The sequence below is a fragment of the Acanthochromis polyacanthus genome, chromosome 1 (genome assembly GCF_021347895.1).
Source record: "Acanthochromis polyacanthus isolate Apoly-LR-REF ecotype Palm Island chromosome 1, KAUST_Apoly_ChrSc, whole genome shotgun sequence".
Lineage (NCBI taxonomy): Eukaryota > Metazoa > Chordata > Actinopteri > Pomacentridae > Acanthochromis > Acanthochromis polyacanthus.
The window spans coordinates 11,387,954-11,414,600 of NC_067113.1; the positions used below are offsets into that span (position 1 = coordinate 11,387,954).

The following is a 26,647-nucleotide window of genomic DNA, read 5'->3' on the forward strand; positions in this document are numbered from 1 at the left end:
GGCTTCTTTAACTCAGCACACAGTTTCACACCTATTAGGAATGAATGACATCTGTTCTTACTTTTCAGGAAATTTGTAGATTTCGGAGCATCTATTAGTGAAAATTATTAACTCTGTGGCACCTTGGACATGTTCCGTCCATCTACAGTGTCCTTCAACAACACGTTATACAAAACACTGACTACAGCTCTCCATATGGCTCATCACAGGTGCTACTACATGTCTGGATGAGTTCCATCAATAGTTAGAGTCCTTCAGAACTAATGTCAGGCCCTTACAGATCAACCAGTTCTCCATACACTGAGCACATCACTTTTCTACAACAAAACAACAAAATGATCATCCATCATCCAAAGACTTTAACTTTAGCATTATGAATCTCCAAAACTCTAGCCGTAGAGTTTCTGACTGGGTTGTTCAACAGGCTCTTAGATAGTGAGAAGATGCCCGAGGAATGGAGGAGAAGTGTGCTGGTGCCCATCTTTAAGACCAAGGGAGATGTGCAGAGTTGTGGCAACTGCAGAGGAATAAAGCTGATGAGCCACACGATGAAGCTATGGGAAAGAGTAGTTGAAGCTAGACTAAGGGCAGAGGTGAACATCTGTGAGCAGCAGTATGGTTTCATGCCAAGAAAGAGTACAACAGATGCAATATTTGCTTTGAGGATGTTGATAGAGAAGTAGAGAGAAGGTCAGAAGGAGCTGCATTGTGTCTTTGTAGATCTGGAGAAAGCTTATGACAGGGTGCCCAGAGACGAACTGTGGTTTTGTATGAGGAAGTCTGGAGTGGCAGAGAAGTATGTTAGAGTGGTGAAGGACATGTATGAGGACTGTAAGACAGTGGTGAGGTGTGCTGTAGGTCTGACAGAGGAGTTCAAGGTGGAGGTGGGACTACATCAGGGATCAGCTCTGAGCCCCTTCTGGTTTGCTATGGTGATGGACAGGATGACAGACGAGGTTAGACAGGAGTCTCCATGGACTATGATGTTTGCAGATGACATTGTGATCTGTAGTGAGAGCAGGGAACAGGTGGAGGAGAAGCTAGAGGCGTGGAGGTTTGCCCTGGAAAGGAGAGGAATGAAAGTTAGCTGCAGCAAGACGGAGTATCTGTGTGTGAATGAGAGGGATCCAAGTGGAAGAGTGAGGTTACAGGGAGAAGAGATCAAGAAGGTGGAGGATTTTAAGTACTTAGGGTCAACAGTCCAGAGCAATGGAGAGTGTGGAAAAGAGGTGAAGAAGCATGTACAGGCAGGCTGGAACGGCTGGAGAAAAGTGTCAGGTGTGATGTGTGATAGAAGAGTTTCAGCTAAAATGAAAGGAAAGGTTTACAAAACTGTGGTGAGACCAGCCATGTTGTTTGGTCTGGAGACAGTGTCCCTGAGGAAAAGACAGGAGGCAGAGCTGGAGGTAGCAGAACTGAAGATGCTGAGGTTCTCTTTGGGAGTGACCAGGATGGATAGGATCAGGAATGAGTACATCAGAGGGACAGCACATGTTAGAGGCTTTGGAGATAAAGTCAGAGAGGCCAGACTGAGATGGTTCGGACATGTCCAGAGGAGAGAGAGTGAATATATTGGTAGAAGGATGCTGAGTTTCCCACTGCCAGGCAGGAGGCCTAGAGGAAGACCAAAGAGGAGGTTTATGGATGTGGTTAAAGAGGACATGAAGGTAGTTGGTGTGAGAGAAGAAGATGCAGCAGACAGGGTTAGATGGAGGCAATTGATTCGCTGTGGCGAGCCCTGAAGGGAAAAGCCGAAAGGAAAAGCAGAAGAAGAAGATTATGAATCTCCAAAACTATTCATCCATTCCACTTTATAAAGTCCAAAGTGGTAAAAAAATAAATATCATCCCGTATTCTATATTCTACATTTTATAGATTGGTTTTGCTACATGTGTATAGGTGCGTATTTTAAATAAAACAAATCATGTAAACAATGTGATGAAGATGTTCGGACCTCTAACCACTTTGTAGCACACCACTATCACTGTATTAAAGCACTTCAGCATCTCCAGTTTTCCAAGGGTTTCTGCTCCCAAAAGCTCCAGATCCAAGGCAACCTATAGCAGATGCAGCCATCCAGTCCCATAACAGAACAGAAGATCTGCTGCTGTTCTTCTCTTTATCATCACTTCTACATTGGGTCTATACTTTTTCCAGGCTGATGTAGTTTTAACAGCTCCTTTATTTTACTCTACAGCAAACTAATACATAAATACTGACAAAGAGAAAAAGATTTTTCAGGAAAATAAAGCATTGTTTTAGTGCAGTGTGAAGCTAACTAGACTTCTAGCAGTGTCAGTGTGTGAAGTGAGGGTAAAACTGGTCACCCTTGTTGTTGTTACCGACTCACCTTGAAAACACTGCTCGATAGGTGTAAATCCAGTGTTTGGTTTCTGGCTCACCCCACATTTTTCTGCCTTTCATCAGAATGTACAACAGTCACAGCTTGGGATTCATGGATACTCTGAGCCACATAAGAATGTATGCATTTAAAGCTGAGCTACACTGTGTTAAAGACTATCTTGGGACCCAAATGAGGCAATTAATCCTTTTTTCACATGGAATTACTTCTAACCAAAGATGGCCACGCTCACTTTGCATGCATAGACAGTATTTACCACTAGAGGGCAGAACATCACCAACATCACATGCAGAGAGTACTTCAGGAAACAGGAGTTCAGACACAGTTCTGTGCATTCAAACCTTCAGCTTGTAATAAAATAAGGGAATTTGCATTAGAGTGACAGGTCTCAGATTTAATCTGAGAGGGTTTACACAAATACAGAAAGAACTGTGTGGTAAATCCAGTCAGTTTACAGTCTGGAGGGTACTTCTGTGGAAAATCTGTTGAAGTCAGTGACTACCTGAAGTCTTTGGCCCACAGACAGCACCAGATGCTTTGTCTCTTTCCAGGTGATGGTCTCCAACCTTCAACTCTGGCTTGTTTTGTCGTCTCTCTGCCTATAGCCTGGTCTCTTTGCACCCCTCCACGCTCTCTGGTTCTGTTTCCATACTGCGTGTTTAGGATTGTTTGACTGCTGAGTGATGAAACGTCTGTCCAATGTGATGCATTCGGACGAATATTAATACCGGTGCACAGTATTCTGCTTTGTCTGCCAAACATGAGGGTGGATGCTTGTAGTTGTCAGTGGAACTAGAAAGACTCTAGTCTTTAGGAGCATTCTGTGTGCTCAGATTCAACTAAATGCCTCCAAAATCACTGAATTGTAGATTAATACTGACGAAATCAAAACTGTATATGAATACATATGGAATTATGTTGTAAACAAGTGTTAATCTTCAGTATGAATCTACAATACAGAAAATAATACAAAAAATAAATAAAAAGCATTGAATGAGAAGGTGTGTCCAAACTGTTTACTGGTCGTGGGTCACAGACAGAAAAAAATGTACCTCTCCAGATAAGTGTGGACAATATGTGTGTTTGTTAGTTATTACTCCACCAAGCAAGTTAGGAGTTATGTGACAATCGCTGTCTGTCTGTCTGTCTGTCCTGACCTTTGGACATTCTGTGATGCTGTTGTTGAATATAAACTAATTGATTCTATATCAGGGCTGCACAGTGGTGTAGTGCTTAACACTTTCTGCCTTGCAGCAAGAAGATCCCTGGTTCACGTCCCGGCTTTACCAGGATCTTTCTGCATGGAGTTTGCATGTTCTCCCTGTCCATGTGTGGGTTTTCTCCGGGTACTCCAGCTTCCTCCCACAGTCCAAAAATATGCTGAGGTTAATTGGTTACTCTAAATTGCCCGTAGGTGTGAATGTGAGTGTGATTGTTTGTCTGTATATGTAGCCCTGTGACAGACTGGTGACCTGTCCAGGGTGTCCCCTGCCTTCGCCCGAGTCAGCTGGGATAAGCTCCAGCACCCCCCACGACCCCAGTGAGGATAAAGCGGTGTATAGAGAATGGATGGATGGAATCTATATCAGGATGAGAGTTGAAGTATCGTAGTCTGACATACTTTCACACTTAATGTTACTAATTACTCCACCAAGAAATGTGGAGGCGTTATGTGACAGTCGGTGTCTGTCTGTTAGCAGCATTACTCTAAAACAGACCGACAGATTTGGATGAAATTTTCAGGGAAGGTCAGAAATGACTCAAGGACCAACTGATCAGATTTTAGCAGTGATGCAGCTTATAGTCTGGATCCACTGATTTGTTAAAGATTTCTGAATCATTGCCAGATAGCGGTATGGTGTCCCTGTAACCATGACAACAAGTGAACACTACATCAGCTGATTGTGATCCAACTACAAATCCACCTCTGAGGACTTATCAGGACTTATCCATCAGAAATGATCCAAGGAACAACTGATTAAATTGTGGGGGTGTTTCTGAATCCCATCAGTTCCCGCCACCCGCTACATATTTAGGTCACATTATCTGGTATCCGTACATAACGTACACATGCAGAACACACACCTGTACTCAGAGCAAGGTCATTTTGTTCGTGGGTACATCTATATTAAATGGAGACATTCTATGTTGCTGTGATTTCTGATCATCAATAACTAATAAATAAATGCTGCATTCCTGACATATGTGGGAATGAGCAGCCTTGGAAGAGGACTGCACTCTCTGAGTACTTTTGTAGTATTCAGTTATTTGATATATTTTAAACTTGTTTTATTCCTTGTATGACTTTATGAGAAAGGATATCAAACATAGCATTTGGAATGTAGATTCTCATTGAACACAGTCCAACCATATGCAGAGCAGAAACATCCTGTAGTTCAAAGTGTCTGCAGGCTCTGGTGAACACACAGTTCCTATCAGGCCCCAGTATGCTCATATGCCGACACATAAACGCAGAAAACGCAGACAGGACCACTCAGATCTTCCTTTGAAACAGGCAGCTGTCTCTCTGTTGACATGGGGTTGCATCATTGCTGGCCACCATCTGGGACTGCAGACTCAAAATTGGTTTTAGTTTTTGATACACTCCAGGTTTGCTTAGTTTCGCTCCTCTCTACTCACAGAACAGTGAAAAACACTTTAAAAAACGGATAGTTTTGTAAATAGACCCCTTCATCTCTGACCTTGCAGCGCTCTACTGACTGAGTTACATCTGAAAATGTGTGTTACCACACAGTAACCGGGACATGTTTATCCAGGGTTATTTGATTAACTATACCAATAAATATCTCATTAGCAGGATCATTGCCTGGCCAATGAGCTCACATCAAATAAATGCAACATTTTTAGAGAGGCTGGGGATCAGACAGCCTGTTTAACAGCCAACCAAATAAAACACAACGCCTTCTACTTTACTATATATGTAATATTTTAGGATTACTTTTTTATTTTCAACCTTATTTTATATCATTATAGCATTTCATGTCTAAATATGCTATTTCTGAAATACAAGCAGCTGCCATGCACTGTTTATCCATCATATAGTATTTTCAGTAAATAGTAGTGCTGGGACTTAAACACGGTAATTTCAAATAATGAATTATAGAACAAATATAATGCTTTAAAAAAAATAAGGCATTTAATCACACCTTTCTCAGTTCTCTCATTTCTGTCCCACCAGTAACACTGATGAACTCTCCAGCCCAGTACACTGAAAAAAAGAACATGTTGGGTTTACTTAATTCAATAGTGGACATTGGTTACACACAGATGTTTTGCTTCAACTGCAACTTAAACAATTGAGTTGCATTAACGAAAGGTATTCATATTAAACCTATGTATCTTGTGTTGATTCAATGTGATTGAAACATGTTCTGATAAAGTGATTTAAGCTCTTGGAATACTTAAACCACTTTATTCCAACACTATTCATCAACTTAACTCCAATACTATTTGGTCACTTAAATACTACACTGTTACTTTCATATTGTACATTAGTATTATATTCCAGTGGAGGCCTTAAAACAAATTGTTTGTATTGTTCTGTTCTAGGATGGTTGCCTGTTACCAGTTATAACCTTTTAAAACAAATTGTCTAATTTCACTGCTATGACAGCAGGTAAAGAATTGAACTGACATTACTGCTACTGAAAAACAAATTAGCAGATTAAGAAATGTCAATTTTTCAGTGTCATAGTAATTTAATCACAGCATAGAAATTAGACTCTTTCTTTTGAAAAAGGGTACAGGCAGCCATCTTTGAAGAAAACAATAGAAACATTCTGTTTAAGGCCTCTGTTGTCAGATTATAAATTATAAATAGAATTGAAAACAATTCAATGTAACATATAAACTAATTTGCAATGCAAAGCATTTGTTACCATAGACACTGAAATTAATTATTGCTAGAATACCTTTCTATTGACTCTCTTATTCATTAACATTACCCATTTATACCCCAATTAAAAATACAAATCAATACTTGCATAACAAAACATTTATTCAACAGTCACAGGATAAACAGCGACACAGTGAGTGTCAAAAATCCCAACCAAAAATCCCAACACTGACCTTACTGTGACATCTTGTTTCAAATTAGTTTCTTAGAAAAAGTATTAAATTCATATTTCAAACTGACGTACACCAAACATCCCATTTCACATGGCCCGGGTGGAACTATTTAAACTTAATGCTGCCATTCAGAAAACTTCAGCAGAGAGGAAGAGGGGAAACAAACTGGCCCTGTCCACATGGCAATTACAGAACAGTCACAGAATAAACGGTCAACAATGAATGCTGTGATTTTTGTGGGTTACTGATGGCTCACCAGAAAATCTCCAAAATGCAGGAACAAGTGTGAACTTTACAACTTTACGTCCTCTTACCTGGAGCAAACTACCCCACTAGCACAACAGAGAGCTCTCCTTACTGGAGCAGTTTAGTCTTCAAGTTTTGACCTTTTCTTGAGTTGATTCGCATCCAACTCCATTACCACCTTTTGAATCACCTTGAAAGTGTAGCAGAGCTGTGAAGGGCAACTCATGTTCAACAAGTAAAAGAGTCCAAACAGCATGGCTGTGGCAACGGCCACATTATCCAGATCCTGAAGAACCACCACACCCTCGATGATGATGCCAACATCAGAGAAGTGGTCGCCTGGCGTCTCTCCGGTGACGTAGAGTCCCACTGTCGTTTTCTCAATGGCTCTCAGTGCAGTGGCTTCAGTCATGTCCTGGTTTAAGATAAAACATTTAAGATTTCCTTCGTTTTTTAAAACTTTGTTTTATTAAAGGATCTCTTTTTAATTCAGCAATTCTGTTATAGTTTATTTAAATCCATTTAAGCAGTAGTAGATTTCTGAAGCCAAAAGAATGCCCTACCCAGCTGCGATTTATGGTCCATTTGTGAGAGAATACAACATAGACAAAACAACTTCCAGATAAAATGAAGAAGGGCCTTTAAGCTTTACATTATTTTATGCTTGAAAGACATTGGCCCACCAGAAGCCAGGTTATGCACTCAAAAGATGGACTGGAAAAAGCATGCTGAATCTGGAGTCACCAGGTGGCCCCAGGCAGCCTCTTTCAGCTTCACCATTAGGATGACACACTCAACTTGCCTCTGTTGGGCCAATTTCTTTCCAACAAAAACTAATGTAAAGATCAAATTCTCCTCATTTTTATGGAAGTTGTTTTAAAGTTTCTGGAATTGTTTTTTATTACCTAGGACTTGCCAGTGCTGCATCCCTGTCTCTGTTCTGCTCTTGTCAGATGAGGGTCAGCACAGTGTGAAAAGATGGTTCAATCTTCCTTCTTTCACCAGAATCACAAATTTAAAGTGTTTTCCCACTGGTGTGACCCATAATGTAAGAAAAACATTTTTTTCCCCCTCTGTGGAGGAGGGGTCAAAATGTTTTGTTTTATTTAACTTTCATAATAGACAGCTATGAAGAAACAGTTCAAATCTTAGCACTGGACTCACTTTGCCAAATTAATTAAGAAATTAAATAGAAACAATCAAAGAAGGATTACAGGGTTAACTGAAGACATTTTGGAATGTAGCAAAGCCACAATTGACCAAGAAAATACTCACTCTTGCAACAAGACATCAGGATTCTCATTCAGACAGATGCAGAGTCCTTTGATGAGGGACTCCCTTCCAGCATCGATGTCATCCTTAAGAAATATGACAAAGAAAACAGATATTTGATCTCACATTTTCATTAGCACAGAAGAAAGTGATCAAAGACAAAAAACTCATTCACAAAATAGCATCTACAAAATAACACTAAAACTACCCGTTTGGACCTGACCATTATGAACTGGACTTTATATCATTTCCAAAGATGACATGAAAAAGATACATTTCTCAGTGGGACAGTGAAAGCTAAAACTGGTCCTTTAAGTGGAATCAGTACTCACAGGTAAAGGAGGTTGAACTTTGCAATGGATGCATGCAAGTCCTTTGACCTAATGTAATGTGTATACACTTTATAGTTAATTTAAAAGTTCTTACTGTCGCCATGGTAGTTGTGTCTTTCAGCTTTTTGCCCTGCTCCCCCGATCGCTTTACAAACATTCTCAGCAGACTTTCAGACAGGAGGACAGAAACCTTGACTGCAGAGGCATGGTTGTGATGCGCTTGAACTCTGCGTTTATCTGAAACGACATGAAATTATTTTTATGTGACAGCACAGCTCACAGATTTTGGAAGACATCATATCATGACATGCTTTGTACATGGTTAGTCATCTGGGCTCTGCTATATGCACATTTGGAAACATCCTAATGAAGTCAAGCTTTACTTTTATACAAGGGTATCTTTTTTTTTTAATTACCTCAGCTGCATCAAAAAGAGCAGGCCATCTCTCTTGTACATTGCTGATCATGGGAGCATCACAGATGACTTCTTGTCTTCTTAATGCAAATGTTTTGTCCATCTTAGCCCTAACTGTCTCTCTGTTGTTGTGCTTTTTGACATCTGAAAGGAGTTCAACCCTCATCTTCTCAAGGGACTGTTCACTTTCTCCAAGTGGAAAAGAGGGGCAGTAATCCACCTCACCCCTTCTAGAGAAAGGGGGAGAGGAGAGAGGGGGAGAGGGGGAGGTGACCTTAACGGCGCTCATGACATTAGCAGAGGCTGTTTGACAGCCACATCTTGCTAACGCTGCGGTGCAGTTAACTCACTACGTAACTAAACCGTCAGTTAGCAAACCAATTCAGACAGAAGAATGTTCGGAGCACCGCAGAGTTCAGTTTAATGTGACATTAACGGCTTCCGCTTAAGAAAAAAAAAATCAAGTGACACACGGAGATAAAATAGGGCGAGCAAATAACCTCTCGGCAATAAATGTTAATGTTACATGGTGACTCTCAAGACATTCAACTACATTTGGCTGATATTTCAACAATATTTAACATGAAAATCAAGACTTACCGACCGAAATAGTGGCGCATCATCCAGCGCGCCGTTGAATTCAAATGAGATGGTTGCTCCTTCTACCAACAATGCAAAGCGCGCAAAACGAAGTCGCGTGCGGTACCGCGATAATTAACATCGCTACGTTATTGACTCACTTTACTCCAATGTGATCTGAACAAGTTCTTGTACTCTCTCTCCATATCAAGTAGTTCCTACACTATGCAGTTACATTTAACTTTAGAACATGAGGTGATTGTGTTAAACACAGGCAATATTCTTACATAAATTCATGAGATTGCCTGTCTCTTTTATTCAGTGTAGGTGGCGCTAATGAACCTAAAGTCTGTTTTCAGCCGTGAAGAAGATCCACAGGACGCACTGAGAGACGTCAGAAAGTTTGGTGAACCGTGAAGGAAGTCGAGACGCATTGAGCTCTTTGGGAGGAAAGTTTTCTTTTAAAAATCTTCCTGATGGCAGCTTGGATAAAAGTCTGGTTGTTTTCTGATCACCTCAATGTAAAACATGTTGCTGTTAGCACCAAAGCTAACGTTAGCTACCACAGTCCTGGTAACAGCTAGCAGAGTAGCCATCCCATAATAGACCACTTTTCAAGACATTGAAAAGCCTTATTAGCAATTAGGGTTAGCCTAATTGCTATAGTTGCACGTTCACTTTGACCAGGACTTAGATGAGGATGTTGCACCACGCTCAGCTGTTAAAGGTGAGTGTGAATTCACTCAGTGAATCCTGTAAACCAGGACTAAAGTCTTCTTGAGCTTTCTTGTATTTGGAGTAAGTGTTCAAAGTGTTTCATTGGGTACTAGATCCACCAGCTGAATGATTTTAAAGAGGTATTTGTTGTGGATCTGGTTTCTCTGTGTTCCCACAGTAAGACTTCTGGTCTTAGTGATGTTGAGGCCCATACGGCCCTGAAAAGAGCCTGGTGGAATTCCCACTTAACTAAGTGAGACAAACTTTGAGTCCCCTGCCTCTGAGCTTGTCAGGGTCTGGGGCTTTGTGAGAATTGACCCTGCTCAGTAGGAAGGTCATCTGTTTATCTGTAAAGAGATCCTGATGAGATCGGCTGTGGTGGCTGTGCTGCAGCTGGTAAACTGCTGAAGAAGCTGTTGAACTGCCCCACAAAGGAGGTGGTCTGGGCGGTCAATGATTGAAGGTTTGGGGGCTCCTCCCATCATTGTGTTTCCCCCTGCAATGTCTACTTTCTGCTGCATCTTGATTTTGTTGGGTAGAGACACTGGCAGAGTACTGCTGGTGGCATGTGAGGCTTCCGTGTGTTTAGCTACTGACTGTCAGGGCAGGATATGGAAAGATTACAAATAAAGCTGATAGGACTGCTGATACATCTCATCCCACAGCAGTCTGAGGTTACTGAACATAAGCCAGTTAAAATCAGACACAGATACAGCCAAAGCTATTTGGCTGGAAGGTTTTTGTGAAAGAGGGAACTTTATTGTCTCACTCGCTGTCAGATACAACAAGGGTGTCAAGAAAGATCAAGAAGACAGTTCAACTCAAGATAACCCTTCACAGCCAGCAAGGATACTGAAAATCTTAAGCAACAGAATAGAGGAGGGGATCTCTGGATGTTTGGTGCCATGATAACAATCAGAGGCTGTGCGGTGGTTAACAGTGTTGCCTCACAGCAGGAAGATCCTCGCTTTGTGTTCTGCATGGAGTCTCCATGTTCTCCTGTACATGTGTGGCTTTTCTCCAGGTTCTCCAGCTTCCTCCCACAGTCCAGAAACAGGCTGAGGTTAATTGGTGATTCTAAATTGTCTGTAGGTGTGAATGTGAGTGTGATTGTTTGTCTCTATGTGTAGCCCTGTGACAGACTGCTACCTGTCCAGGTGAACCTTCACCCTCAGTCAGCTGGGACAGACTCCACCCCCCATGACCCTAATGAGGATTAAGCAGTGTATATATGACGGATGATAAGAATCAATTGTTGATTCTATCTTCAGGCTCTCACTCCTCACGTCATCCACTAGACTGTGCTGACAAAGAACTTCTGACATTAAACATACAGGCTGGCAGATTTGTACTGAAGTGTGTGTTATTTTCTTGGAGTAGAGGTTCTGTCTGAAGGAGTGAGGGTATTTTAAGGGGATAGCTCTGGGAGCCAGAGCCCAAATCCATCATGAGTCTGTCAGAAGGCTTGATGTGGTGATGATGAGGAGACTGACAGAAGATGAAGTGGTGCAATAAGACAATAAACAGCATCCAATGACTTACCGACAATGGCTGAAGAATGGATATGAATAGAGCACAGGAAATACGACAGGTTGTCTCAGCTGTGAATGCAGCGCTAGACTGGAATAATTTACTATTCGGAACAGACGAAGAAGAGGAGGAGCCCCTGTTTGTGCAGGAGGGAGAGGAATTGCACGCTTAGAAGTTCTATGGCTCAGATGATTGCAAAGCTGCCATTTATTGGATTCAGATGTTGGGCATCCAAGCTCAGGGTGGTAAACTTTTTAAATCCTATCTGTAATCTAGGTTTGAGGCTGCTGGTCGGCTCGGGCTTTACTGTGAGGAGTTTCCATGTACTGTCTGTCTGTGAGAGTTTTCTCCAGCTGCTCTGGCTTCCTACAGTCCAGAGATGTATGGGAGGTTGTCTGGTGATTCTAATCTGGTTGTGAGGCCCCGAAACAGGTGACCTGGACCGGGTTTACCTCACCATCCCACTGTGACCCTCTAGTCCAGCTGGAAGATTACCCACATGCATAAAACAATCCAGCTTTGATAAACCACTATTGTGACAATCAAAATCTTCTGTCAGTTCTCTATAAAAGGTGTAAAAACCTAAAAGCCTGTTGAAATAATGATATTGATCTGATTGTTTTTCTTTACATTATGGTTCTTAAACTACCATCGACCTCCTCATGATCATCTTACAACAGGAGTTAACTGTGTTTTTATCTATTCGCTGGACCTCTGGCTGGTTTGTAGTCCTATGCTGCTGTTGTTGTAGTTTTTGCTCAGAGAGTTTAATTCCTGACAAGAAGTTTTGGTTTGAGCTAGTTTGTAGTTACTTGTCTTTTACACGTGACCTTCTTCCTTCCACTGTTCCATGTAGATGTTTTTATGTGTTCTGGACAGAGGTATGAGTCCTGACAGATGGTCTTTTATGCTTCAGCTGCTGCTAAATGAAATGTGTTATGAAAAGGTAAGGCAGGATCCAGAGCCCCGAACGAAGACATGGTGTTCTGAAAGTTCAGTAGGAGCAAAAAATGGTCCCTGGTCAACTGAATGTACATCAAAAATACTCAGATTTTGGGATAAATAGTAGCATTGGCTTTACTGAAATATATACAGAGGTGTGGTGATGTACTATTAACATTGCTTCAGCAACAACCTGAAATTATGTTTTCCAAACTATTTTTGTTCTGGTTTTGTTAACAAAATCTGTCTTCAAAACAAAAAAGTTTATTTTTCTCTCCTTCTTTTTTCCCAACTTTTCCATGGAGAGGAAAAACTTAACAACAAACTCCAAAAAACTAGCCTAGCCACACTACACCCATGTTTCTGACGGCACAAGGGTCTAGGCACGCTCGACAGGGAGGGAGGCGGGCTAAAAGGTTGTCTATCAAATCCCTCTGCAGCAATTGGGTAGGTATACAACCAATCAACGCAACGAATAGGCTGACGTAGTTCCTAGAGCACCGGCAGATTGTGGCTGAGTCCCGTTAGCTTCCCAACCAGCGGAGTCAACTGGTGTATTAAAGCTGCTGTCCGGAGTTTCTGTTTGTTTTCAATTTATGTATCATTTTTTAACAAAGCTTAAATGTGTTAGTCTAGTTCGATACTATAATATAAAGTTAGTATAACGCGATATGAAAATTTATTCCTGAGCTCCGCTTTCCTCTCATAGACCCCCATGTTATTCCAAAAAGCGCCGGTCGCTGCCGACCAATCAAGTTCGAGCTTCAGCTTTGTCATGCTGTCAATCAACGGTTACGCGCACAGCAAGCAAGCCCATGCAGAGGTGGGCGAGCTACGCACTACGCAACCGCGCGCACATTTGTTTTGCTTGTGGAGGAGAGAGCATCAGGGATCAGCAACTTCCAGAAAAGTTACCAATCCCACGGCTTGTCAGGCCAAGAGACTGCAGGACGTTTTTTGGCTCGGGGTGCTCGCATCGTTCCCCGACCACGGCCCTCCATAGCCCGCCTGACGGCTTCGTTTAGATGCCCGACCGCTGGAGGAAGATGTTGGGGCGTCTGGGACATACTCTTCGTCAGAGGAGTCATGCAATTCTGAACTCTAGATAGAAATAAATAAACAATGTAACACATATACACGCGTAAATGCACTAAGTTTGATAAACAACGTCATCGAGAGGGATACACGAGTGTAATCACATATTGAAACTTTATTCGTTCGTCCTAACAGATTCATGTTATTTTGGTATTAGGACAAGTTAGACTCAATACATCATTCTAGCGTAATTCCTTTATTATTTACTAACTGTACTAAATGTAGAAGAGTGGAAAACAGCAAAACAGGCAAGATGCTGCAGCACTCCGGGCACTTCTCTCATGTACTGCGCGCGTGCACAAATAAAGGGGCGAAATCAGAGGGAGGGAGGGAGGGACCAACAGTGTTTTGGGAGACGCTGCGATTCAAACTCCAGACAGCAGCTTTAAGGATTTGCCATATCCCATCGGCATAAGTCCAAATACGTCTTTCTTCTCAATGAAACACTTTAGTGCCGTCCTTTGTTTATCTTTCAAGTTGAATTTTAGCTTCAAATCTTTAAGGGCTGTGGCCAAAGCCGAGTCGAAAGATAACTGTTTATTGTGCGCCGGTTGTTTCTGTCAGAATCGTCGCGCCTCTGTCGTCACTTCGTTACGCCCGCCTTCTGACTCTACACTTCATGGTGATTGGTCCGGCCAGTTTTAGGAGCATCCAACCTCGAGCCTTATGGAGGGTAACTAGACCCACCCTGGCAGAGAATTAAATTCGTGGCCGTGGGTTGTCTAGCGCGGCTAGGCTACCAAAAAACTAGAATTAGCGATCTTTTAATATTGCTGGCCCTTTTGTTTCCTAACAAGGAAACCTACCCAATTCCAAAGTTTAAGCATTTAGAAGGGCGGGCATCTATGAAAGAACCGTGTCTGAATGTTTCCACAGGTCAGCTGGACCATTTGAACTAAAGCTGACACCAGGTTAGCAGAACAGAGAGAGAGCAGGTCAGAGTTGGAAAACGAAAACATTAAGTGGATTTACTGATATGAGACCATCTGTTGTATTGCTGCACACCAGGTGGACTCTGAATTTATTTAATAACTCCAGAATAAAAGCAGTAGCCATGGCAACAGTACACAAAGACTGCTGCAGCCTCAAAGTGTTTAGATCAAAATGTAAAAGACAGAGATGTGCTGGACTTTGAGCATTTTTTTAATCACTGTAAAGATTTGAAACTGATTCAAAGCTAACACACGCACACACTCACACACACAGAGGCTGCTATTCCCTTTCAATGCATCGTAAGCCTTTTCTGTTGTGACTCTCGGCTTCAGCAGCTATGTCCGTTAGATAAACCTTCTCCCAGTGTGTGGGGTTCATTCTCCTGTCTCCATCAGACACACTGAGGGCCCGTGGGGGGAGGCAGCCTCAATAATTCTCTCATTGTTTGCTTTCTACTCTCCTGGTGATCAAATGGTTTGTCCATTCCTGCCCTGATGTTGGCTTCTCATGCAGCAGCAGTCAGAGGTTCACATATAGTTGTAGGAGTTGTTTTTTATGGTAGCTTTGGGATTATTCCTATAGGTCTCAGCATACATTTAAACTATACTTGTATAACATGGAAGAATACATTTTCTCAGAGCTGGAACTTTCCTGTGGAGGATGCTGAGTGACTGCACCTCCTGGTTGAATGCTTCTTTCCCAAATCAGATCTGTTTTTGGTGAATCTTGGATTACTTGTGACATGTGGATTATTAAATTAGATTTGTGTTTTTGAAGCACTCTGCTGTGGGTGATTCATCACATCTGTCAGTCAGGCCTAATGTGAGAAAACACAGTGAGGTGGATTACACCTGATTTGATCTGAAGTCAAGGTTAACAAAAACCAGACACATTCTTCACTTCTGCTCTTTCTCACAACTTAACTGGACTCTTTTTCTGTTCTGGTGTTTGTCACTCAGTCTAATGCATGCTGTCAAATAAGCACTATTTCTACAAACACAGGAAAATAGTAAATGATCAGCACTGATGAGAGACTAAGAGGAAATTCCAAACGATCAAACCCCATTTCTTTCCTTCCTACAAAACCAATATTTATAACGGGCTTGTAAAAACTATTCACATAAGAAATGAAGGTATAAATACAGTTCCCCTTGGTACTGATGCTGCAGTAGAGAGGCTGCTCTCCTCTGTTTAAAAATGTTCATTACAACTAGTGGTGGGACGCCATTAAAAAATGTATCTATTAATTGTAGGTTCTGTAAATGACTGATCACATTTTTGTCAAATATCAATATTTGACATAATAAGCAAAGTTTTTCAGTTCAGATAAATGTTGTTAAGACTGAATGGATGAATATTCATATACATGAACTAAAACAACTAAAATGGTTGTTTAATTTCTATTTATCTGCGTTTTTCATATGTCTGCTGCATTCACAGATTATTGCAGACTCAAAGTGACATTTTAGAGATTATATTCAACATTTATGGACTTTCTGTAAACTCAAGCACTTTCAATGTCTTCTAAAGTGGTCTATTATGGGATGGCTACACCGTTAGCTGGTACCAGGACTGTCATAGCTAATGTATGGTACATCACCCCGCAACTGTTTGCATAAAATAGTTTCATTTGGACTAATGAGGCGTGAGGAGCGAAGGTCCGACACATCACGAAACTTTTGTCAAACATTTGTTGAAGTAAAACCAGGACAGATTCAGCAGATTATTTCTAGCCTCATAAGCTTTCAGAAATACTTTGTGCTGGACATTTTTAGTAATAAAAGAAAAAGTTTGCCATGTTGGTCTGACGTTTCTGTGCTGACGTCTCTCAGTGCGTCCTGTGGATCTTCTTCACGGCTGGAAAACAGACTGTAGGTTCATTAGCGCCACCTACTGGGCTGGAGTGTTCATCAGTGTTACCGGTGGGACAGAAATAAGGGAACCGAGAAAGGTGTGATTAAATGCTTTATTTTTTAAAATAGTAATTAACGCTTTAAAGTCCTAGCCAAAATTAAAACACAATGGAGAACTGAGCTTGATTTAGTCCAGAAGTTACACACTAACTTCTGCTTCTCTGTTATTGTAAAGTGTAAAACAGCCATACTTAGTTTTGCCACTAATCATGCAGAAAGACATGAGGAAATCTGATCTCATGTAAAAAAAAAAAAAAAAAAAAAAAGTTCACATGGTCAATGCTGCATAGTTTACTTCAGTTTGAATACTGACCAGATGCTTCAGAATCTGGAATATTTCAGTTTACACATCAGCGCTTTCAGATTATTTCCAGTTTACTTGACCAGTTTCCTATATTGCTTCAGACTTTTGCATCCAACTCTGCACATGTTCTTACAGTCCAGGCCTTCTGTGGGCTCAGTTAACTCAGGAGAGGAGAAAAAACATCCTAACAGGAGGGAGGACAAGAATGGCAAAAACATTTCTGGACAGATGGATTTTAATGATAGATGACAAACCCTCGCACCCTTAGTGTCGATCAATCTCTGCTCCTGTTCCTGCATTCACTCGGCATGCCGGCCGTCAGAAACAGCCCAGGGCTATGTTCAGATAAACAGTGTTAGGACCGGGTGAAATACACGCCGCAGATTAAATCAACAGCAGTCGGTGATTTCTGTGGATGAGACGAAAACACGCAGAAACTTGGTTTGGTTTAAAGAAATTACCCTGAATTTCTACAGCAACTGTTGTGTGACTAATATGTCAAGTTTATTCTACAGATTCATTTTTTATCCAAAGCGATGTACATCTGAGTAGATCCAACATAAGCAGAGATCTAGTCAGGAGAAAACAACCCAGACAAGAGCCATAAAACAAGTTCAGGTGTGATAATAGGACCATGGTGTCTACAGGAAGTGCAGACAGAATAGGACTTTTATTTTTATTTTTAGTCTGTCAAGTGCAAATGTGTTGAGTGAAGAGCTGGTTTTAGTCTTTTCTTAAGGACTGAGAGAGACTCTGCAGATGGAACAGAGTTTGGTAACTCGTTCCACCACCGGGGAACCACAGAGGAGAACAGTCCAGCTATGGACCGGCCCTGTTCTGGAGGTTGGATCAGGAGCTTTTGTTGGCTGAGTGTAGTGAGATGGAAGGAGTGTAGACCTGGATGAGAGAGTTCAGGTAGGAGGAGATGTTTTTATTGTTGTTCTGAATGCAAGAGTCAGAGTTTTGGATTTAATGTTGACATCAGCTGGAAGCCAGTGAAGTGATCTAAACAGTGGGGTGACATGAGCTGTTTCTGGATGGAAACCAGACGTTCTGCTGCATTCTGGATCATCTGCAGAGGTTTGACCTGCATGAAGGGAGGCCTCCAGTAAGGAGCTGCAGCAGTGGATGGTGATATTAGAGACCTGGACCAGGAGCTGAGCTGCATGTTCAGACAGGAAGGGTCTGATCTTCCCGATGTTCCTCGGGAAAAATTGACACAACTGAGCAGCAGAGGACAATGAGCCTTGGAGGTTAGCTGGTCATCCATCATGAGACCCAGGCTTCTGTCGGACTTTGTGGGTCTGAGTTGGGTTAATTGCAGCTAGATGTTGGTTTCTTGTTGAATAGAGGGACTGGCTGGGAGGAGAAGGAGCTCAGTCTGGGAGAGGTTGAGTTGAAGGTGGAGTTTTTTCATCCATGCCGAGATATCTGCAAAACATCATGAGATCCTGGTAGAGACCATGTGGTTGTCTGGGAGGAACTACAGGTTCCAGACAAGTTTATCTGCACTGTTTTGACTTAACTAAATATAGAGTACGCTATGACATATGTTGCAAAAAAAATGTAACAAAACATAAAATACAGATTATAATACAGATAACAGACAACAATCAGTATTAGATGATTATTCTTTATATATATGTCACAGGCCAAATTAGAACCCAGGCAGATTTAGAATCCGCCTAGGCAGAATTACCATGGTGGTTGTACGGATTTCAATCTTGATATATCAATAGCCTGTATATTAGAAAGAATGACCCTAACCCTAACTCTCTAACAGGATTTTGGTATACAGTATATGAAAAACACAACCCAGAAACTATACTTTGACAACATATTTTTTTTCCCTGTTTATTTTGCCAAGTGTTGAGGACAAAATTTGACACTACTTCTAAAGTAATTATTTACCTTGTATCTAAAACCAAATTTCAAGGTACATAATTTTAGGGAAAGCAAATAATTACATTAACAGAGTATATCACATTCAAAACCCTTCAAATTTCAATCTAGCCTGGGTGAAATCAAAATTCTAATTTTGCCTAGGCGGATTTAAAATCTGCCTGGATTCTAATTTCGCCTGTAACACCCAGACAATTCCATGTTTTCCATGAAAACTCCCACTTTTATTCATGTGCTAACATAACTGCACAAAGGTTTTCTAATCATCAATGAGCCTTTCAGCACCATTAGCTAACACAATGTAGCATTAGAACACAGGAGTGATGGTTGCTGGAAATGTTCCTCTGTACCCCTATGGAGATATTCCATTAAAAATCAGCCCTTTCCAGCTACAATAGTCATTTACCACATTAACAATGTCTACACTGGATTTATCATTCATTTCATGTTTTCTACATTGAAAAAAAACTGCTTTTAAAATAAAGACATTTCTGAGTGACCCCAAACTTTTGACAGGTAGCGTCTGTCATTTTTAAATGATGATGTTTTAAATGTGTAATGTGTAGCTTGCAATAGTTGTGAAATATTCCAGTCCTGATCAAAGTGGATTGAACACCATAGCCATTCCTCCTGCCACACTGCCAGCACTGATTAAAAAAAACATAAAAAATGATAAAGCACTGATTTGTTCTGCTGGGGATGTTTCCCCAGAATACGATGCGTCCACTGAGAGAAGAATCTTCATCCTTAAAACTTTGTTTTGAAAAATGAGTCACTTCCATTAAAGCAGTAGTGTAGCTCATCGTATGACGACATACTCACACTCTCTCCTGTCATGGTGTCTGTTCTGGGCCTTCTTTATGGCTTTCTATGACGACAGTAGGTGTAGTTTGGTAGATGAGTTCTGGTTCGAGGTACTTATTGTCGGCTGAACTGATGTAACTTGGACAAAATTTTCAGGGTTGACATTTTTAGAGCAGCACTTCCTCCCTCAGTTTCTATATCCAGTTTCATGGTCATGCTGGAGGCCAGAACAGTAGCAGCCAGATCTGAAAAACCACAGCAAATTTAACAGTGATAGTCAGACAGATATTGATCCCTCAGAAGCTCCGGGTATGTAAACGAAAGCCACAGAATGTAGCTTTAGCTGTGTTCAGTCCTGAGATTAAGCAGTTGGACACGCTGGTTGGTGTGAGAGACAGACAGGCTGCATGTTGTCCTGTCTGGTCTGCTGGGGGGTTCTTACTGGGGGTCTACAGGTACTCGCTGGACATGGATGGGGTGGACCAGCTGGTCACGAGTGAGCAGACTGGCAGGCAATCAGAGCAATCGGCGGGGTGACAGAGAGCCTATTTTCCCCTTCACTGGTCTTTATATCTGCCCTGCTGTGTGCTAGATCATTCCCATTGATCCCCTAACCTCAGCACCCCTACCCCAACCACCAGAACCCAGCGCACGCCGTAAAGCTGCACGGTCGCTCCGACTTTAATCCACGACCAGCGATGGGTCTCAGGGCGGCAGGATGGCAGCAGTTTGAAGATAAAGCTTAATGCCATTCTATTCTTGTCAGCATTTTACTCCGTCTCTGGGTGGAGCAGATAGACGGGGTTGAAGAAGGAGAGTGTGATGCGAGCCGGTGTGTCTCTGTGTAATGCAGGAGGGAATGAGCTGCGTTAATACGCCGTTGATAAGTGGAGGATAATGTGTTTGTTGACCTTCACCTTCCTGGTCGACTTTGGCTGTTGTTTGCGTAATCTTTGCCCCTCACTGTTCCACCTGCATAAATCTGGTGTAAGAGGTAAAAAAAAAGAAAAGCAGGAGAGCAAGAAATAAAGAATGTGTGGGTGTGGGTGGAGTTCTTCAGTAGGTGGAGAAAAACAGCCATGCATCACAGTGGACAGGTCATTTGAACAGAGCAGTGCTGCGTCTGAGTGTTCCTGAGATTAGGGAGGCTAATAATTCCTGAGGGCCATGCTTTATGTTAATGTGACAGGCTGTGCTGTATATTCCTGCTGAGGCTCTGTCTTTGTGGCTCTTAATTTTCCTTTAATGGAACTGTTGTGCTTGTATCAACAGCCACCTCAGAGATCTTGACCGGCCCTGAATTATCTTGTTTTTAAAGCAGAGGACGTCCTTTGATTATTTCACACAGACAAAACCAAGGACGTTCCCGACACATAAACTTCACCGAAAACAAAGAATGTATTTTCAAGACCAGGAATGGCTTGACAATAAAAGCTGCTCTTCTTTGGCAGTACTTTTCTTTTCATTTATTACTCTTAATTTTGTTTGTTTTCTTTCTTCCCTGTCACCCTGGTCCCTCTTCAGATCAGGTGACACTGAATTTCTCATTGTGAAACAATGATTCTTGCATTTCCTTGTATTTTTTTGTTAAAGGGGAGATAAAAAAAGAACAACAACTAAGAACACTATCTTAATTAGGGTCATTAACGAATATTATCATTGCAAAATGGATGTTCAAAACCAAAAGGAACAGAGATTATAGCTATCTTCTCCCACTGATTTATGAGATGTAAGCTTAGTTAATTAAAAAAAAAACTTCTTGCAAACAAAAAACATGTCATTTTACTGACAATATAAAGATGGGCACAATAACTCTATGTGTTCTAGGTCTAGGGTAACTATTCATCAGTTTTCCTTCTTTCTATTTTGTCGTGTTAATCGGGTAAAATTGGGGCAGAGATTGGGCTGCACAGTGTGTAGTGGTTAGCACTTTCGCCTTGCAGCAAGAAGATCCCCGGTTCAAATCCCGGGGTGGGCCTGGGATCTTTCTGCATGGAGTTTGCATGTTCTCCCTGTGCATGCGTGGGTTTTCTCCGGGCACTCCGGCTTCCTCCCACAGTCCAAAAATATGCTGAGGTTAATTGATCACTCTAAATTGCCCGTAGGTGTGAATGTGAGTGTGATTGTTGTCTGTATATGTAGCCCTGCGACAGACTGGTGACCTGTCCAGGGTGTCCCCTGCCTTCGCCCGAGTCAGCTGGGATAGACTCCAGCACCCCCCACGACCCCAGTGAGGATAAAGCGGTGTATAGAGAATGGATGGATGGGGCAAAGATTAGTTTTGTATTGAACATCCATCCATCCATCCATCCATCCATTAATCCATCTATGCATCCATCCATCCATCCATCATTGTCCATCATCCATCCATACATCCATCCATCCATCCATCCATCATCATCCATCCATCCATCCATCCATCCATCCATGTTTGTCCTCTTATCCGGGGTCGGGTCATGGAGGCAGCAGATGAAGTAGGTCATTCCAGATGTTCCTCCTCCCAGCAACACTTTCCAGCTCTTCCTGGGGGATCCCAAGGCGTTCCCAGGTCAGATGAGATATATAATCCCTCTAGAGGGTTCTGGTTCTACCCCGAGGTCTTCTCTCAGGAGGATCTATTCAGAAAACCTCCAAAGGAAGTCTCCCTGGAGGATCTGAATCAGATGTCCAAACCACCTCCACTGGTTCCTTTAGAGGTGAAGGATCAGCAGCTCTATTCTGAGCTCCCTCGGATGTCTGATCTTCTCCCCTATCTTTAAGGCTGAGCCCAGACACCCTACAGAGGAAGCTCATTTCAGATGCTTGTATCTGTGATCTCATTCTTTGGGTCACTACCCAGAGCTCATGACCATAGGTGAGGGTTGGAACGTAGATGGATGGTAAACTGAGATCTTCTCCTTCAGGCTCAGCTTCCTCTTCACCACGAAGGTTCAGTACAATGCTTTCATTACTGCTGCTGCCACATCGATCCTCCTGTCCGCCCCTCGCTCCATTTTCCCATCACTCATGGATATGATCCAGAGATACTTGAACTCCCCCCAACCCAGAGAGCAATCCACTGATTTCCAGCAGTAAACCATGACCTTGGACTTGGAGGTTCGGGTCTACGTCCCCACCACTTCACACTTGTCTGCAAATCACGCCAGTGCTGCTGAAGGTCTGAGGAACCTACAGACCCACATCATCTGCAAAAAGCAGAGCCTCGATCCTGAGGTCCCCAGACCGGACACCCTCCTCACCCTGACTGCACCTCGAGATCCTGATGAGCGCCACATAGACATGAACAGCAAAGAAACGATGCAGTATGACATACATTAGCACAGCGGTTTGTGTTCAGTCTGAATTAAAGACTGACTGCAGATGATTTCTTCAGAGAAACTGTCCTGTGTGTTCATGGTGTCGTAGTAAAGCTCTCTGCAGTTAAAGTTGGAACATGAACCTGCTGCGTTTGGACGGGTGAGACTAACTGCTGTGGATAACAGAAACTTAATGCAGCCGATATTAATTATCCTGGCACCATCATAGGTGATTAAGCTACATGTTTTCGTCACCAAAATTCTAGATATTTTTCAGTAACAGTTGTGCTCCACCAGGATGTTCAGGAACGTTAAACCAACACTGATGTTCAGCAGCTTAGAACTCCACGCTGCTGGTTTGGTGGTGACGGGGGTTACATCCCAGTGATCTGGAAAGGCTTGTGAATAAACAATGAAAAATCACAGTAAAATCACAGTTATGCTGCCAATTCTTCTCAATTTTATTCATTAACAATGACGTCATTTTAAAGTAAACCTGTGGCTAATAGCTAAAGCCTGATGGTCCAACAGGATGTCTTTGTAGTGAAACAGAGAAAAACAGCATTTGGAGAAGTAAATGTTACGTCTTAGTTAATGACAATGTGAAGGCTACTTTACAGTCATTAAGTTTTACTTAAAAATTGCTACTTGAAAACAAACACAGCAATGTATGAACACATTCATGTACGCTGTGATGCATGACTCCACTGCCATGTTAAACCTACTTCTGTGAAATAACTTCAACCACTCTGTTGACCAGGGTGAAATGAAATGATGCAACATTTTGAAATGCTATTGAATGAGTTATTTCTTTTTCAGGTTCCATGCATTCTCATATTTCCAAATTCCGTGTGCATCTTAACAAACTTTGCTGCAATATGTGCTTCAAAACAAACACTCAAGAAAAAAAGAGTGTGTTCATGTTAGTATTACGTGTGGTTTTCAGTCTGCTTCACAATGAACAGCTGGATGATTGGTTTTATATTATGTTCGGCTTCCACACTTTATGGCCTCGGGCTAAGGAAGAGTCAAAGACATTCCAGCTACAACGTCGAGTTTCAAAATTCCCATCACCTCAGGAATCAGAATGGATTAAGATTTGGAGTCTGTCACAGAGAATAAAGACTTTTAATGTCTCCCACCTACAGATGAAGGTCATCTCAAAATGTTTGGCAGTCTCACAGATTTATCATTCATAACAGCATGGCCACATCTTAATAGATGTAGCTCCAAATATATTCCAGAAACATATTCTATACACATAACACCAGCCCAAGTCTAAACACAAGTCAGAATAGTTTCACTAGTAGTTCTAAGTTGTGTAACTTTACATGTGTGTTGATAAATAAGATAAATAAGCTTATTTACAGCACTGTGAGCTTCTACAGTGAAGAGAGACAATACCTTCTGTAAAACAGTGGACATACTGAAGAACAATCCAAACTTTGTAAATAAAATTAAAAATAAAGAAAAAAATGCACATAACTTTTTTTAGATGGTTTTTAACACCCTGTAGCAACCAATGACATAATAATGTTTGCCTTGTTAAACGTAATAAAGCCAGTAGTGTAATAACGTGCCAAAAAGATAACATTTTGCCAATAATATAATAAGTTATCACGTTTTTGCAGGGATGTCAAACTCCAAATGTTTTCTTTGTTTTAGTGCAAAAAAGTATGTTTTGAAGATATTCACATTTAAGGAATTGTCTTTTTAAAAAACATTATAAATAAACTGAAATTTGTTAAGAAAATAAGTTCAGTTTCATCAGCATTCAGCCTCAGTTTATCATTTAAACATTACAACTTCCAGATCACAGAGTGTCAACAAAGGAACACAACATTTAGTCATATGGAACTGAACCAGAGAGGATTTAACTTTAAAAAAGACAAAAAAAGACAAAGTATTACAAAAATGAAACAACATGACAAAAGAACAAAGAACAATCTAATATTTTACTTTATGATCCAAACAACTTGTCATGGTCTAAAAATTATTTTAAATTTATAATTTTATAAATTTACAATCTGCAGTTAATGTCTTCTCTGTAATTTTAAAACTTTACAAAGTCGTCCTGTGGGCCGGATCGGACCCTCTGGAGGGCTGGTTTTGGCCCGCAGGCCACATGTTGGACACCTCTTGAAAATGTAATAATACATAAATAGGACTGCATTTCTTCTGTTCTCTATCAGAGAGCCCAGAACTAGACAGAAGATGATGTTCCTTTAGTATTCTGAAGCTCTAAGTTCACACATACACCAGTTATTTAAAGGGCAGCCTGATGAAAGCCTGGATTCTTCTCTGTAACGTACAAAGTTCAGGACATTTACTGTAAGAAATGTCAGCTTTATGTTGATGTTTTCCCTTTAGTTCATCATGTCCAGAATACTCTTCAGTGCCATTACAGCTCCAGTCCAGTGATTTAAATACGGCTCTAAGTGAGGATTGAATCGTTTTTCCTCAAGAAATGTTTGAAAAAATGTTTTAATGAAATGTTTACCAAGAAAAAAACACAATAAATTCATTTGACAATGTAGCATCCCACAGATATGAAATATTGAATTTACATATCTAAGAAAATTCTGCACAAAGATTTTTTACAGCATATAATCTTACAACCATAACTAAGGAGAGTGAGAGCTACGTGGAACCTGATTGAATATGGTGACCATGCCGTCTACTAGATCAATTTTTGATGAAAAAATTGCTCAAAAAAATCTTTTATTTCCATGAAATGCAGTCCTATTTCTGTATTATTACATTATTGGCTGCAGTTATTACATTTACAGAGGACTTTTTCTTAAAAAATGTAATGCTAATTCACGTAATAACCAACCACAAACATAACAGCTTATTACATTATAGGCAAGTTATTACATTACTGGCTTTATGACATTTAAAATGTCCATAACTGTTATATTATTGTCTGGTATTATGTTACTGGTTGCCCTGTCAGGCTTTGATTGTACTGATGATGTTAGCAGTTGTTATCATGTTTATGATTAGACTTAAATTGTGTTTCATTTCTCCAAATCCACATATTTGTCTGGATACTGCAGAGCATGAAGCTCTGAGCCTGATTCCAGCTGTGTTCAGTGAAGCGGTGGTTTGTGGGCCTAATGGGTCTGAACACAGCCGTGTTGATAAATGACCGCCTCTTAGAGTCTGCTGGGCTGTTTTCAAGGTGTTCAACCTATTCGGTTATGGGCTTTCAACCCTTTTTAGATGTGCTGTATTTCTTTCCTTTTGTACGTCCCTGTGCTGTGGCGAGGCAAACATTACTGTTAGAATTATTAGCAGAAACTTCTTTATCTGCATTAAATTAAAATCAGCTTCCTGGCCAAACTGTTCCCACCCAAGCTACTGACAGTAGTTTGTTTGATAAAGGACTGAAACACAGCAAACTAGAAAAGCCCTCAGATCACAAATCACAGCAACACAGAATGTATCCATTTAATATAGATGTACCCACAATGACCTTGCGCTGAGCACAGGCGTGTGTTCTGCATGTGTATGTTATGTATGGATACCGGATAACGTGAGCGGGCGGCAGGAACTGATGGGACTCAGAAACACTCCCACAGTTTAATCAGTTGTTCCTTGGATCATTTCTGATGGATAAGTCCTGATAAGTCCTCAGAGGTGGATTTGTAGTAGGATCACAATCAGCTGATGTAGTGTTCACTTGTTGTCATGGTTACAGTGACGCCGTGCCGCTATCTGGCAATGATGCAGAAATCTTTAACAAATCCATGGATCCAGACTATAAGCTGTATCACTGCCAAAATCTAATCACTTGGTCCTTGTGTCATTTCTGACCTTCCCTGAAAATTTCATCCAGATCTGTTTCTGAGTAATGTTGCTGACAGACAGACAGACAAACCAACACCAGTTGTCACATAGCTCCGCTGCATTC

At 41.3% G+C, this 26,647-nt stretch overlaps 2 protein-coding genes across 9 annotated transcripts in view; both read left to right on the plus strand.

The window, feature by feature from the left end:
* Window positions 1–26,647, plus strand: part of adck1 (aarF domain containing kinase 1) — a 430,485-nt gene that overhangs the window by 345,271 nt on the left and 58,567 nt on the right. The window contains exon 12 of one of the 2 annotated variants that reach the window (XR_007938304.1): window positions 11,076–15,770. The exons of the other annotated variant lie outside the window; for it this stretch is intronic. The gene's annotated coding sequence lies outside the window, so the exon portion shown is untranslated. Of the gene's footprint in view, window positions 1–11,075; window positions 15,771–26,647 lie in introns of those variants that run through there. 2 annotated transcript variants of the gene reach the window in all.
* Window positions 1–26,647, plus strand: part of nrxn3a (neurexin 3a) — a 237,633-nt gene that overhangs the window by 177,547 nt on the left and 33,439 nt on the right. The window lies entirely within an intron of this gene.